We start from the raw sequence: 15,508 nt of genomic DNA, 5'->3' as shown, positions 1-15,508 counted from the left end.
CGATCACTTTGTAGAGACCCTGCCACTTGGCCAGAAATTTACTGTCGACCGTTGGTACCAGAACCATAACCCAATCTCCCGGGTTAAAATTCCAAACTGGAGCCTGGCAATTATAAACTCTGCTCATAGCTCGCAGAGCTGCCTCCATACGTTCCTTCACCAAGGGCAACACTGTTTCCATCCATTCCTGCAACTGAGGGACATATTCAATTACACTTTTATGCGATGTGGGCTGCTGTTCCCATGCCTCTTTAGCTATGTCTAACAGACCACGTGGATGTCTGCCGTATAGCATTTCAAAGGGCGAGAATCCAGTAGAAGCCTGGGGCACTTCTCGCACTGCAAACATGAGATAGGGCAGTAAAAGGTCCCAATTTTTCCCATCTCTAGCCACCACCCACTTTAACATATTTTTTAATGTTTGGTTAAATCTTTCTTCCAGGCCATCCGCTTGCGAGTGATACACAGAGGTCCGTAGCTGTTTTACCTGCAGTAACTTCTTTCATTATTTTTTACATAAACGGGGTGCCCTGGTCAGCCAACACCTCTTTAGGTAAGCCCACTCGGGAAAACATCTCCATTAGCTCCCTAGCTATGAGTTTGGCCGAGGAAGCACCTCAGGATACTGAGTTGCGTAGTCCAGGACTACCAGGATGTGTTGGTGCCCCCTAGCGGATTTCGGCAACGGACCTACCAGATCCATAGCAATCCGTTCAAACGGAACCTCCATAATTGGGATCGGGACCAGCAGACTATGGTAAGCAGACCAGGTTGGGCAAGATTCACAGTACCTCTCGACCTCTTTATACACACCGGGCCAGTAGAAGCGCTGCAAAATTCGGTCCTGAGTCTTCTGCTGGCCCAGGTGCCCCCCTAGAACATGTTGATGGGCTAACTCTAACACCAATCTCCAATATGCTTTAGGCACCACCAACTGTTCCACGTTCTCACCCCGCACCTGATTTACCTGATACAGCATCCCCTTGTGGACCACAAAGCGGGGGTACACAGTCTTGGCCCCCAGTTGTTGTGGTGCACCTTCCACAACTAAGACATTTTCCCTGGCCCGAGATAACATCAGGTCTTGGTGCTGTGCTGTACCGAAATTTTCTCCGGAGACATTGAGGTCTGCCAACTCGGGACCTGACGGCAGCTCCTCCACATCTCCCACCAATACTCGCAGTAGTGACGATTCCGTCTCTTCCAATGTAGGAGTGGTCACCCCAACTGTGGTTGCTTCTGTCTCAGGATCTCAGGGTTCCGGGGTCACCCCTGAGTAGGGCCAGTCTATTGGGGACACCATCTCATGAGTCCATCCGCTGTTTGGGGTTGTCACCAGGGCGGTGGGGTAGTCTTTTAAGTCCCTGTGGATACACAAAACCCCCGCCTGTCGTCCCATGCAGTCCACGTGCGGCACTAGATTGGACCTCACCAGGGTCACCATACTCCCGAGTCCAACAAGGCCTCAATGACAAAATAATTGAAATCAGTCACTTCCTATAACCATCAATAAGGCTCTTACACCTCTCAGCCGGAATGTTGGACCACTCTTCCTTTGCAAACTGCTCCAGGTCTCTCTTATTGGAAGGGTGCCTTTTCCCAACAGCAATTTTAAGATCTCTCTACAGGTGTTCAATGGGAATTAGATCTGGACTCATTGCTGGCCACTTCAGAACTCTCCAGTGCTATGTTGCCATCCATTTCTGGGTGCTTTTTGACGTATGTTTGTGGTCATTGTCCTGCTGGAAGACCCAAGATCTCGGATGCAAACCCAGCATTCTGATACTGGGCTTTACGGTGCGACACAAAATCCGGTAATCCTCAGATTTCATAATGCCTAGCACACATTCAAGGCACCCAGTGCCAGAGGCAGAAAAACAACCCCAAAACATAATTGAACCTCAACCATATTTCACCTTAGGTACTGTGTTCTTTTCTTTTTAGGCCTCATTCCATTTTCGGTAAACAGTAGAATGATGTGCTTTACCAAAAAGCTCTATCTGTCCACAAGATGTTTTCCCAGAAGGATTTTGGCTTACTGAAGTTCATTTTGGCAAAATGTAATCTTGCTTTTTATGTCTCTGTGTCAGCAGTGGGGTCCGACTGGGTCTCCTTCCATAGCGTTTCATTTCATTAAAATGTCGACGAATAGTTTGCGCTGACACTGATGCTCCCTGAGCCTGCAGAACAGCTTGAATATATTTGGAACTTGTTTGGGGCTGCTTATCCACCATCCGGACTATCCTACATTGACACCTTTCTTCATTTCTTCCCTTCCCTCCATGCCCAGGGAGATTTGCTACAGTGCCATAGGTTGCAACTTCTTTGTTAGGATTCGGCAGGCTGGAGGTGGATCCTCTGTGTCAGAGAGGGATTGGCGTGGACCTTACCGGTTGACCGGTTCTAAGTTGCTACTGGTATTCACCAGAGCCCGCCGCAAAGCGGGATGGTCTTGCTGCGGCGGTAGCAACCAGGTCGTATCCACCGGTAACGGCTCAACCTCTCTGACTGCTGAGACAGGCGCGGTACAGAAGGACAAGGCAAGAGCAAGGTCGGACATAGCAGAAGGTCAGGGCAGGCAGCAAGGGTCGTAGTCAGGGGCAACAGCAGAAGGTCTGGAATACGGGCTTGGGACATACACAAAACGCTTTCACTGGCACAAGGCAACAAGATCCGGCAATGCAGGGAAGGGGAAGTGAGGTAATAAAGGCGTGGAGCAGGTGGGAGTTAATTACACTGATTGGGCCAGGCACCAATTAGTGGTGCACTGGCCCTTTAAATGTTAGAGAGCTGGCGCGCATGCGCCCTAGAGAGCAGAGCCGTGCGCTAGGACGTGACAGCCAGGGACCGGGACAGGTGAGCAGATTGGGATGCGATCCGCGAGCGGGCGCGTCCCGCTATGCGAATCGCACCCCCGTCGGCAGTGTCAGTGCAGCGCTCCCGGTCAGCGGGTCTGAGCGGGGCGCTGCAGAGAGGAGAACGCCGCGAGCGCTCCGGGGAGGAGCAGGGACCCGGAGCACTCGGCGTAACAGTACCCCCCCCTTAGGTCTCCCCCTCTTTTTGTCTGCTTGTCCCTTCATAGGAGACGAGACCATTGGGAGCGACTCTTGAGTTTCCTTCCGGAAGAAAGAGAAGTCCTGGGTAACTTCATCAACGGCAGGCAATCCAGAAGAAGTGGGAATAGGGAGGGGAGGCAGAGGGTGAAGCTTGCCACGGAGCAGAGTGTTACCAGGAAGGGGGCTATGAGGAGGCAAAATCTCAGCTTGCTTTTTGCCGAAAATATCCTGGTAAGCCTTGGGAGGGGCCAGTATGGGTGGAACCTCAGGAGTTAGACAAGTGGGAGCAGATGTGAGGCATCGTTTGTGACAAGAGGGGCCCCAATTTTTGATCTCCCCGGTGGTCCAGTCAAGGGTGGTAGAATGACGTTGGAGCCATGGCAGACCAAGGAGGACTTCAGAGGTGCAGTTGGGCAGAACAAAAAATTTAATTTTTTCGTGATTCAGTCCAATGCTCATAAGCAGGGGTTCTGTGCGGTAACGCACAGTGCAGTCCAATTTTTCTCCGTTGACAGAAGAAATGTAGAGCGGCTTGACGAGACGGGTTACTAGGATGCTGAACCTATTAACAAAAGAGGCCAAAATAAAATTTCCTGCAGAACCAGAGTCCAAGAAGGCCACAGCTGAGAAGGAGGAGTTGGCAGAAGAAGAAATCCGCACAGGCACAGTGAGACGTGGAGAAGCAGAATTCACACCAAGGGACGCCACTCCCATATGAACAGGGTGAGTGCGTGCGTTTCCCAGACGCGGAGGACGAATAGGGCAGTCCACTAGGAAATGTTCGGTACTAGCGCAGTACAGGCATAAGTTTTTATCTCTGCGACGAGACCTCTCTTCATGGGTCAGGCGAGACCGATCCACTTGCATAGCCTCCTCGGCGGGAGGCACAGGGGTAGATTGCAAAGGATACTGGGAGAGAGGTGCCCAGAGATCAAGGTCCTTTTCCTGGCGGAGCTCCTGGTGTCTTTCAGAAAAACGCTTGTCGATGCGGGTGGCCAAAAGGATAAGTTCAGACAGGTTAGCTGGAATTTCTCGTGCGGCCAGGACATCTTTGATGTTGCTGGATAAGCCTTTCTTGAAGGTCGCGCAGAGGGCCTCATTGTTCCAGGCTAGCTCTGATGCGAGGGTATGAAACTGGAATGCGTATTCGCCTACGGAAGAAGTTCCTTGGACTAGGTTCAGCAAAGCAGTCTCGGCAGAGGAGGCCCGGGCTGGCTCCTCGAAGACACTACGGACTTCAGCGAAGAAGGACTGGACAGTGGCTGTGGCAGGATCATTGCGGTCCCAGAGCGGTGTGGCCTAAGACAAGGCCTTTCCAGACAGAAGACTGACTACGAAAGCCACCTTAGACCGTTCTGTAGGAAATTGGTCCGACAACATCTCCAAATGTAGGGAACATTGAGACAGGAAACCACGGCAGAGTTGAGAGTCCCCATCAAATTTGTCCGGCAGGGACAAGCGGAGGCTAGGAGCGGGCACTCGCTGCGGAGGAGGTGCAGGAGCTGGCGGAGGAGATGGTTGCTGTAGCTGTGGCAGAAGTTGCTGTAGCATGGCGGTCAACTGCGACAGCTGCTGTCCTTGTTGGGCGATCTGTTGGGATTGCTGGGTGACCACTGTGGATAGGTCAGCAAGACTTGGCAGCGGCACCTCAGCGGGATCCATGGCCGGATCTACTGTTAGGATTCGGCAGGCTGGAGGTGGATCCTCTGTGTCAGAGAGGGATTGGCGTGGACCTTACCGGTTGACCGGTTCTAAGTTGCTACTGGTATTCACCAGAGCCCGCCACAAAGCGGGATGGTCTTGCTGCGGCGGTAGCAACCAGGTCGTATCCACCGGTAACGGCTCAACCTCTCTGACTGCTGAGACAGGCGCGGTACAGAAGGACAAGGCAAGAGCAAGGTCGGATGTAGCAGAAGGTCAGGGCAGGCAGCAAGGGTCGTAGTCAGGGGCAACAGCAGAAGGTCTGGAACACAGGCTTGGGACATACACAAAACGCTTTCACTGGCACAAGGCAACAAGATCCGGCAATGCAGGGAAGGGGAAGTGAGGTTATAAAGGCGTGGAGCAGGTGGGAGTTAATTACACTGATTGGGCCAGGCACCAATTAGTGGTGCACTGGCCCTTTAAATCTTAGAGAGCTGGCGCGCACGCCCCCTAGAGAGCGGAGCCGCGCACGCCAGGACGTGACAGCCGGGGACTGGGACAGGTGAGCAGATTGGGATGCAACCCGCGAGTGGGCGCGTCCCGCTATGCGAATCGCATCCCCGCCGGCAGTGTCAGTGCAGCGCTCCCGGTCAGCGGGTCTGACCGGGGCGCTGCAGAGAGGAGAACGCCGCGAGCGCTCCGGGGAGGAGCAGGGACCCGGAGCGCTCGGCGTAACATTCTTGATAATGTTGCGCACTGTGGACAAAGGCCACCAATACACACAAAGGAAATAAACATGTGTATAGCAAAACATGTGTTACTGCAATCCTTTTCTGTGAGAAATACTTCATTTTCTTGATAAATTTCAGGGGTGGCAACATTTACGGCCATGGCTGTATTTATTATATATCACAGGGGCTCATCTTTGCGGGGACCCTTCATTGGCTGCCATTCATACAAGCACTCAAGCATTGCCGCAACTACTGCACCACTGTGAAGCAGGCCGAATTCATCTGATCAGCTGACTGCCAGACACGTGACCATCCACCCGCTACGTCAGACGCCGGGAGCTCGCTGCGGCAGTTGCACTTGCCGTTGCTCCAGTCGTTCTTAGCTAGAGCAGGACGACCATTGGTACCGGGTCCATAGAGGAGTGGGTGAGTGGCACACGAGTGCCGATGTCTTTTCCTTAATAGGAATTTCATTGGCACAGCAGGTTTCTTCAGCCGGGCTTCCAGATTTGCTATCCCACAACAGGTGCTCATTATTCCCCGCACAGAACTTTCAGATACATTTCTGGACAGTATATGCATCGTCTATTCATTTTTTTCTTTCAGGACGGACGCTGATACCCTCAAAGGGCATTACTTCCCACCTTTTTTCTTTACAGGTTCACAATTGTTACAGTTGTCAAAACCTCTTTAAACATATTGCCAAATTTTTTGCCATATTTACACAATGTTACATATAATTTTTACATACTGTTTTTACGACTGATCGTGGTGAAATCATTATAATTATTATATGCACTAATACTCTCCGAAGTTCATATTGGTGGTAGAATTCATACAATAATTCTTGCCTATTTTATTGCATTATTGTGCAGCCGTAGGGCTCTGCGGCTGTAACTTTTTTAAATTTATGACTTTATTTTAATTCATCATTAATATTGTTTATTATTTATTTTTTGGTATACATTTTTTTTAAATTATTATATTGGTCTGGAAGTCTATTATTCTTTTCAATATTTTACCATACATCCACCATACAGTCTTTTTGAGTGGTTGTGCTGAGGACTGAGTAATCTATAGTTTTTTTTTTTTGTACACTTTGCCAATTTATCCAGAATTTTCTTAATTTCCTGAAAATTCTCCGAGGTGGGATTTTGCGAGAATTTCTCTTCTTGTCCCAGGGAAGGGAAAGGTAGCTATAGTTACAAATAGTACTATCTACAACTCTGATTTTATCTAAGGAGGAGTTCAATGTAGTGTTAAAATCACCCATAATTATTAAAGGTATATGTTTTTTCCCTTTTGTAAAATTAACCAACCTAATAAGTGGCTGTGAGGAGAACAGGGGAGGGATATAGAGTGCCGCCACAATCATCTCATTACCATTTATTTGTGCATGTAAAAAGTTTTATCTACCTCTATCACTAATTTATTTTGCATGAATTTTGACAGAAATTCTTTTATGTATCAGAATTGAGACACCAGAGGAATACGAAAAATAACAAGAATGAAATTCGCAACCTGTCCAACGTCTTGCTAGCCTTTTAGTAGTTTTGTTTATGGTATGTGTCTCTAATAGGCAGACTATTGCCGGAAGGTAATTCTGAACTCTGTCGAATATAGCGGCCCTCTTCCCCCTATCACCCGTTTCCCTCACAGACAGTCAGGACCCATTTAAGAAAGAAGAAAAAAAAAAAAGAAAGCAGAAAAACCCAGTGCCAAGCAGGAAACAACCCACCCCACCCCACTCCCTTCCCCCCCACCTGATCCACTGTAGAATACAACAGGTCTCTTCACTGTACTTTCTTGTCCCTCTCCCCCCTCAAGATATACAATTTCTAGAAAAGTAAAGACCTTACAGTCCCACAGAATCAAGCCACTCAGTGACTTGCAGAGCCCTCAAAAAAAATAAAAAAATAAAGAACTGAGTCCTTATATATTTATTTATTTTATTTATTTATATACCGCCTACAGATTCCGCAGCACTTACAATTATGGGGTACAAACAAAGACAAGTATCAGACATAATATTACACAATAACTATTCAAACAAGAGGTGTGGGGATATGTTGATGATATGTTGAGGCCAATTAACCCCTTAAGGACCCAGCCCAAATATACCTTAAGGACCCGGCCATTTTTTGAACATCTGACCACTGTCACGTTAACTCTGGGATACTTTTACCTTTCATTCTGATTCCGAGATAGTTTTTTCGTGACATATTCTAGTTTATGTTAGTGGTAAAATTTTGTCGATACTTGCATCATTTGTTGGTGAAAAATTACAAAATTTGAGGAAAAATTGAAAATTTAGCATTTTTTAAACTTTGAAGCTCTCTGCTTATAAGGAAAATGGATACTCCAAATAAATGTTATGTTGATTCACATATACAATGGGGGAGATTTATCAAAGGATTTAGACTGGTTTTTCCTGTCTACATTTGTCACACAGAAAGTCGCAGTCTAAATATGTGCGACTTTTCTGCGACTTTTGCTCTAGAGGATTTTTAGAACGTGATGCATTCTAAGTCTATTATAGACGGAAATGCATTGGAAAATGCATTGGTGCTGAATTTATCAAAAGCGACTTTTCAGCGACAAGTCGCATCGGCTGAAAGTACGCCGAAATGTCAGACCATGTTGGAGCAGGTTTAAATATAGTCTAAAGCATAGATCACAAAGTCTGTACACAGAATTTATCAAGAGCTGTGCGCCTTTTGATAAATTAGGTGCACAATAGACTAGACTAACCCTCTGTAGTTTGGTCTATATTGATGCAGGACATAGACAGCTTTGATAAATCTCCCCCAATATGTCTACTTTATATTTGCATCATAAAGTTGACATGTTTTTACTTTTGGAAGACACCAGAGGGCTTCAAAGTATAGCAGCAATTTTCCAATTTTTCACAAAATTTTCAACATCTGAATTTTTCAGGGACCACTTCAGTTTTGAAGTGGATTTGAAGGGCTTTCTTATCAAAAATACCCCATTAATGACCCCATTATAAAAACTGCACCCTTCAAAATGACATTCGGAAACTTTAACCCTTTAGGTGTTTCACAGGAATAGCAGCAAAGTGATGGAGAAAATTCAAAATCTTCATTTTTTACACTTGCATGTTCTTGTAGACCCAGTTTTTGAATTTTTACAAGGGGTAATAGAGGAAAAATCCCCCCAAAATTTGTAACCCAATTTCTCTCAAGTAAGGAAATACCTCATATGTGTATGTCAAGTGTTCGGCAGGTGCACTAGAGGGCTCAGAAGGGAAGGAGCGACAATGGGATTTTGGAGAGTGAATTTTGCTGAAATGGTTTTTGGGGGCATGTCACATTTAGGAAGCCCCTATGGTGCCATAACAGCAGAAAACCCCCACATGGCATAACATTTTGGAAACTACACCCCTCAAGGCAAGTAACAAGGGGTCCAGTGAGCCTTAACACCCCACAGGTGTTTGACGACTTTTTCGTTAAAGTCGGATGTGTAAATGAAAAAAAAAGGTTTTTCCCCAAATTTATCATTTTTACAAAGGGTAATGGGAGAAAATGCCCCCCAAAATTTGTAACCCCATCTCTTCTGAGTATATAAATACCCCATGTTAGGACGTAAAATGCTCTGCGAGCGAACTACAATGCTCAGAAGAGAAGGAGTCACATTTAGCTTTTGGAAAGCAAATTTTGCTGAAATGGTGTTTGGGGGGCATGTCTCATTTAGGAAGCACCTAGGGTGCCAGAACAGCAAAAATAAAACACATGGCATACTATTTTGGAAACTACACCCCTCAAGGAACGTAACAAGGGGTACAGTGAGCCTTAACACCTCACAGGTATTTCACGACTTTTTGTGAAAGTTGGATGTGTAAATAAAAAAAATATTTTTTTCACAAAAATGCTGTGTTTTCCCCAAATTTAAATTTTTTACAAGAGGTAATAGGAGAAAATGACCACCAAAATTTGTAACCCCATTTCTTCTGAGTATGGAAATACCCCATGTGTGAACGTCAAGGGCTCTGCTGGCGCACTACAATGCTCAGAAGAGAAGGAGCGTCATTGAGCTTTTTGAAAGAGAATTTGTTTGGAATGGAAGTTGGGGGCCATGTGCGTTTACAAAGCCCCTCGTGGTGCCAGAACAGTTGACCCCCCCCCCCCACATGTGACCCCATTTTGGAAACTACACCCCTCACAGAATTTAATAAGTCGTGCAGTGAGTATTTACACCCCATTGGCGTTTGACAGATCTTTGGAACAGTGGGCTGTGCAAATGAAAAATGTAATTTTTAATTTTCACGTATCACTGTTCCAAAAATCTGTCAGACACCTGTGGGGCTTAAATGCTCACTGTACCCCTTATTACATTACGTGAGGGGTGTAGTTTCCAAAATGGGGTCACATGTGGGGGGTCCATTGTTCTGGCACTATGGGGGCTTTGTAAACACACGTGGCCTTCAATTCCGGACAAATTTTCTCTTCAAAATCCCAATGGCGCTCCTTCTCTTCTGAGCATTGTAGTGCACCCGCAGAGCACTTTACATCCACATATGTGGTATGTTCTTACTCAGAAGAAATGGGGTTACAAATTTTGGGGGGCTTTTTTCCTATTTTCCCTTGTGAAAATGAAAAATTTAGGGTAACACCAGCATTTTAGCAAAAATTTTTTTCTCATTTTCCCATCCAACTATTTTGTCAAACACCTGTGGGGTGTTAAGGCGCACTATACCCCTTGTTACGTTTCATGAGGGGTGTTGTTTCCAAAATGGGGTCACATGTGGGTATTTATTTTTTTGTGTTTATGGCAGGACCACTGTAAAATCAGCCACCCCTGTGCAAATCACCAATTTAGGCCTCAAATGTACATAGTGCGCTCTCACTCCTGAGCTTTGTTGTGCTTCCGCAGAGCATTTTCCGTACACATATGGGGTATTTTCATACTCAGGAGAAAATTGCGTTACAAATTTTGGGGGTCTTTTTTTGCTTTTACCGCTTGTGAAAATAAAAAGTATGGGGCAACACCAGCATGTTAGTTTAAAAAAAAAAAAAAAAAAAATTACACTAACAGGCTGGTGTAGACCCCAACTTTTCCTTTTCATAAGGGGTAAAAGGAAAAAAAGCCCCCCAAATTTGTAGTGCAATTTCTCCCGAGTACGGAAATACCCCATATGTTACCCTAAACTGTTTCCTTGAAATACGACAGGGCTCTGAAGTGTGAGAGCTCCATGCGCATTTGAGGACTTCATAGGGATTGCATAGGGGTGGACATAGGGGTATTCTATGCCAGTGATTCCCAAACAGGGTGCCTCCAGCTGTTGCTAAACTCCCAGCATGCCTGGACAGTCAGTGGCTGTCCAGAAATGTAGGGAGTTGGTGATTTGCAACAGCTGGAGGCTCCGTTTTGGAAACACTGCCGTACGATACGTTTTTCATTTTTATTTGGGGGGGGGGGGAGACACTGTGAGGGGGTGTATATGTAGTGTTTTACTCTTTATTTTGTGTTAGTGTAGTGTTAGGGTACGTTCACACTGGCGGGCGTTTACAGTGAGTTTACCGCTAGGAGTTTGTGCTGCCGCGACAAATTTGCCACAGCCCAAACTTGAAGCAGAAAACTAACTGTAAACCTGCCTGTGTGAATGTACCCTGTACATTCACATGGGGGGGGACAAACCTGCAGCTGTTTCAAAACTACAACTCCCAGCATGTACTGACAGACAGTGCATGCTGGGAGTTGTACTTTTGCAACTGCTGGAGGCACACTGGTTGGAAAACCTTCAGTTACCTAACTCAGTATTTTCCAACCAGTGTGCCTCCAGCTTTTGCAAAACTACAACTCCCAGCATGTACTGATCGCCGAAGGGCATGCTGGGAGATGTAGTTATGCAACAGCTGGAGGTACACAACTACATCTCCCAGCATGCGGAGACAGCTGTTTGCTGTTTTGGCATGCTGGGATTTGCAGTTTTGCAACATCTGGAGAGCTATAGTTTAGAGACCACTGCACAGTGGTCTCCAAACTGTGGACCTCCACATTTTGCAAAACTACAAATCCCAGCATGCTCCGACAGCAAACTGCTATGTGGGCATGCTGGGAGTTGTAGTTTTGCAAGATCTGCAGAGCGACAGTATAGAGATCATTGTGCAGTGGTCTCAAACTGTAGCTTTCCAGCTGTTGCAAAACTACAAATCCCAGCATGCCCAAATAGCTCTCTGGGAATGCTGGGAGTTGTAGTTTTGCAACATTTGGAGGGCTACAGTTTAGAGACCACTCTATAGTGGTCTCAGACTGTAGCCCTCCAGATGTTGCTAAGCAACTCACCTGCTTCCGTAGGATCCACGGAGCTGGGTCGCCGTCCTCTTCTTCCGTCGATCGTCGCCCGCTGCCGCCGTCGATCCTTGCCCGCTGCCATCGCCGATGGGTGAGTGGACTTCGGCGCCGGTCCTGTGTCGTTTCCCCGTTCTGCCCCGCCTATTGTGGGTGGGCAGGACAGGGAAACCGAAAGTAAAGCCCCCCGCCCCTGATCTGCTATTGGTCATCGCGTCTTGATGACCAATAGCAGGGATAGGAGGGGTGGCACCCCTGCCACCTCCCTCCTATCGCTTCAGGGGGATCGTGGGTGTCTTGGACACCCGCGATCCACCTTCTATTCCGGGTCATCGGGTCACCATACACCCGAATCGGAGCAAATCGCAAGTGTGAATTCACTTGCGATTTGCGCCGATCTCCAACATGGGGGGGTCTGATGACCCCCCTGGGCATTTGCGCGAGGTGCCTGCTGATCGATATCAGCAGGCACCCCGGTCCGCTCCCCGCCCGGCGCGCGTCGGGGACAGAAATTCCCACGGGCGTATGGATACGTCCTAGGTCCTTAAGTACCAGAAAGCCTGTTAAAGGGTTAAAGAATGTTATAGGCCTGTCTGAAGAGATGTGTTTTTATGGATGTTGTTGAAACTATGGATGTTGTTGTTGAGTGTGAGGGATTGAGGGATAGCATTCCAGAGAACCGGTGCAGCACGAGTGAAGTCTTGGAGACGGGTGTGAGAAGTTCGGATTATAGAAGATGTTAGTGTGAGATCATTAGCAGATCGGAGAGAACATGTAAGATGGTAGACAGAGATGAGAGAGGAGATGTAGGGACGTGCAGCATTGTGAAGAGCTTTGTGTGTGAGACTGAGGATTTTGTATTGTATTCTGGACTGAATTGGTAATCAGTGTAGTGACTGGCACAGGGAGGAGGCGTCAATGTAGCGGCTGGAGAGGAAGTTGAGTCTGGCTGCGGCATTAAGGATGGGCTGGAGAGGAGAGAGTTTGGAGAGCATCTTAGCAGGGAACAATATAGAAAAAGATAGATTTGCAGTTGTCAGCCTCTTCTTGACCTCTCTATACAAAACTAATTTTAACTGTGTAGATCTAGAGAAAAAGCATTATATTTTACCACCATTATAAATCAATGACCCCTTCTCCCTAGCCCTCTGAAGTAGATGGTCTCGATCACTGGAGGATGGTTTGGGGGCCACGAGTTTTAACTCCTGTTTGGGTGGTTTTTAAAAATGTATCCATTTTTCCCACAGATGTAACATTTTTTGGAGAGACCACTCATCCTGATTTTCTCTGATTGCTTTTTGGAGGCATACTTCCTTGCTGATTTCATAGATTTATGTATGTATTTGCCTACAGCAGGGTTTGCCTATGGACCAAATATGTGAAATGAAATGATATTACAGTCCTGTGCAGCTTATTTGTAGAGCTTGATGGATAGGAAAGGGTGCTCATTTTCACTCACTATTGCAGATAGCGACAGAGAGGAGATAGTACTGGCACAGTTCTTACAGTGCAGCTAATTACTGGACTTTAACCTGCATAGTAAATATATACACCCATTAGCAGCTCACAAATGCAGTGTGCACATTCTTCCATTGATAACCATTTTATGCCAAGAATCCTTTTTAAGTGCATACCTGTCAGCAACAAATCAGAGTGGTTAAACTCTCAGCCCAGACAGGGCTTCAGACAAGAGATATATAGTCCAGGAATTTCAGCTTACAGCTTGGCGTTTGTCCTGTGTAACCTGGACAATGAATTTTAATGCCGTTAAAAACCATAATAAAGCAGGTATAATTCTCTAGGTGTCCCTCACTAGCATTATACCCCCATTAACTAAACCACCCACTCTCACAGAGCTTGCCATGTGCTATGGGGCATTGCAAGATATGAGGCAGTGAGGCATTGTGAGATGATATTCACAGACATTCCTAGCTGCACGTGCATGGCTGCTCCTTCCTCTCCTCACATTCCGCCGATATTTCCACAATTAATGTCCTCTTCCAAAAAACTGTGCTTACAATATCCCAGAACATACTGCAGCTATCCAAGAGGAGAGAGCCTGCTGGCATAGTCTCTTACCAGCCCCTTAGAGTCCCCAGTCCAGTCACTCCTTCCACCTGACCGCTGACGCAGCCATGGAGACGCCAAGTCCCCATGTGCATGGCCGGGCAGATACTTCCACTGGGCGAAAACATGTAGTCCATAGGTGCGGGAAGGGGGAGTTGAGTAGGTGAGCATGCTGCATCTCTGCTCTTCCCTCAGCAACCTTGCCTCCCAGATATCAGTTCCTTCTCCTACACTAAATCTCCAACCTCTCAGAACATTTCTCCTGCCATCAACTCCCTCAGGCTCCGTCAATTCATCAGTCTTTCCCTTATGTTCTGGCGTCCACAAGTCAGCTTACTCCCCCATACAATAGTGCAAGGTCCCAGCTGCCAGCACTCACGGCTTCCATCCTCCCCAGCAAGGAGGGGGGAGAGTGGGACAGGAGGGGAGAAAGAGAACTCATGTGAGTGTCCTCACGCCATGATGATTTCCCCATGGAGGCACTGTTGTTCATTTTAACCCCTTCCCGACTCATGACATACATGTACGTCATGACAGGGAAGGTTTTCCCAACCTATGACGGACCTAGGGGGGGGGTTTGTCCCCGTCCCCTCACAGTGATCACTCCTATCAGCTAGTCAAATCTGACTAGCTGATGGCAGAGTTTCGCACATAAAAATCCTGAGCAGCGTGGTGTGGTGTTTCCCAATCACGGAGATCAGGACACACACAATGCGCTGCTTGCAGTCTCCAGTGTCCCTTACCTGTCCCCCTTCCCCCAGTGTTCCTTACCCTTACTGAGTTGCCGACACTATGCCCAACTGCATGCTTCATTTCCAGGTGAAGAAAGTAATATTTTTTTGTTGTTGTAAAGGAGCTGTTTAGTTGTACAACAGCTCCCCCTAGTGTCCTAAACCTGTTACTGCATCTTTTGTGCACTAGACACTAGGGGGAGCTGTTGCACAGAAGTAAAAAGAAAAATAAATAAAAAATGATATATATTATACACACACACGTATATATTAAAAATGTTAATTGTTCCCAAAGAAAAATGTGATTTTGAACTTTTGTAGAAAATTAAAAAAAAAATGCTCATAATATAAGCCTTCTAATGACGTAAAAAAGTAAAGAACGTTTAACAAATGATGCCAGCATAAAGTAGACATATTGTGGATGTGAATAACTACATTTGGCATGACTATTTCTCTTACAAGTAGAGAATTTCAAACAGAGAAATTAAATTTTTTCTAATTTTTCACAATATTTCAGAGTTCTTCACAAAAGTCTATTCATGTATCAACAAAAAATTTACCACTAATAAAGTACAATGTTTTTCGAAAAAACACTCTGAATCACTTTGCTAGGTAAAAGCAGTCCAAAGTTATTACCACTTAAAGAGAAATGTCTGATTTGAAAAAAAATGGACTGGGCCATGAAGGCCAAAACTAGCTGGGTCATGAAGGGGTTAAACTTCACTCCCGTGGTTGGGGCCGGAGAGCGAGGCATCAGGGGCTGTAAATTTTACATTTCAGTTGTGGTCAGGGCCCTGAGCAAGGCCCCCCACTAGCGCAAGGCCTTAGGTGGCGACCTTAATGGTTTAATCCTAGAGCCACCTCTGTCCACCTTTATAATGATCAGCCTGATGTTTGCTGGAGGAGGCAGATAGTCTAGCAATGTGGCTTGCGGCACCCTTTAGCCTTTCCCAGAGCAGCTTATTAT

Source organism: Hyla sarda, chromosome 1 (assembly GCF_029499605.1).
Source record: "Hyla sarda isolate aHylSar1 chromosome 1, aHylSar1.hap1, whole genome shotgun sequence".
NCBI classification, from domain to species: domain Eukaryota; kingdom Metazoa; phylum Chordata; class Amphibia; order Anura; family Hylidae; genus Hyla; species Hyla sarda.
This window is presented reverse-complemented; position numbering follows the sequence as displayed.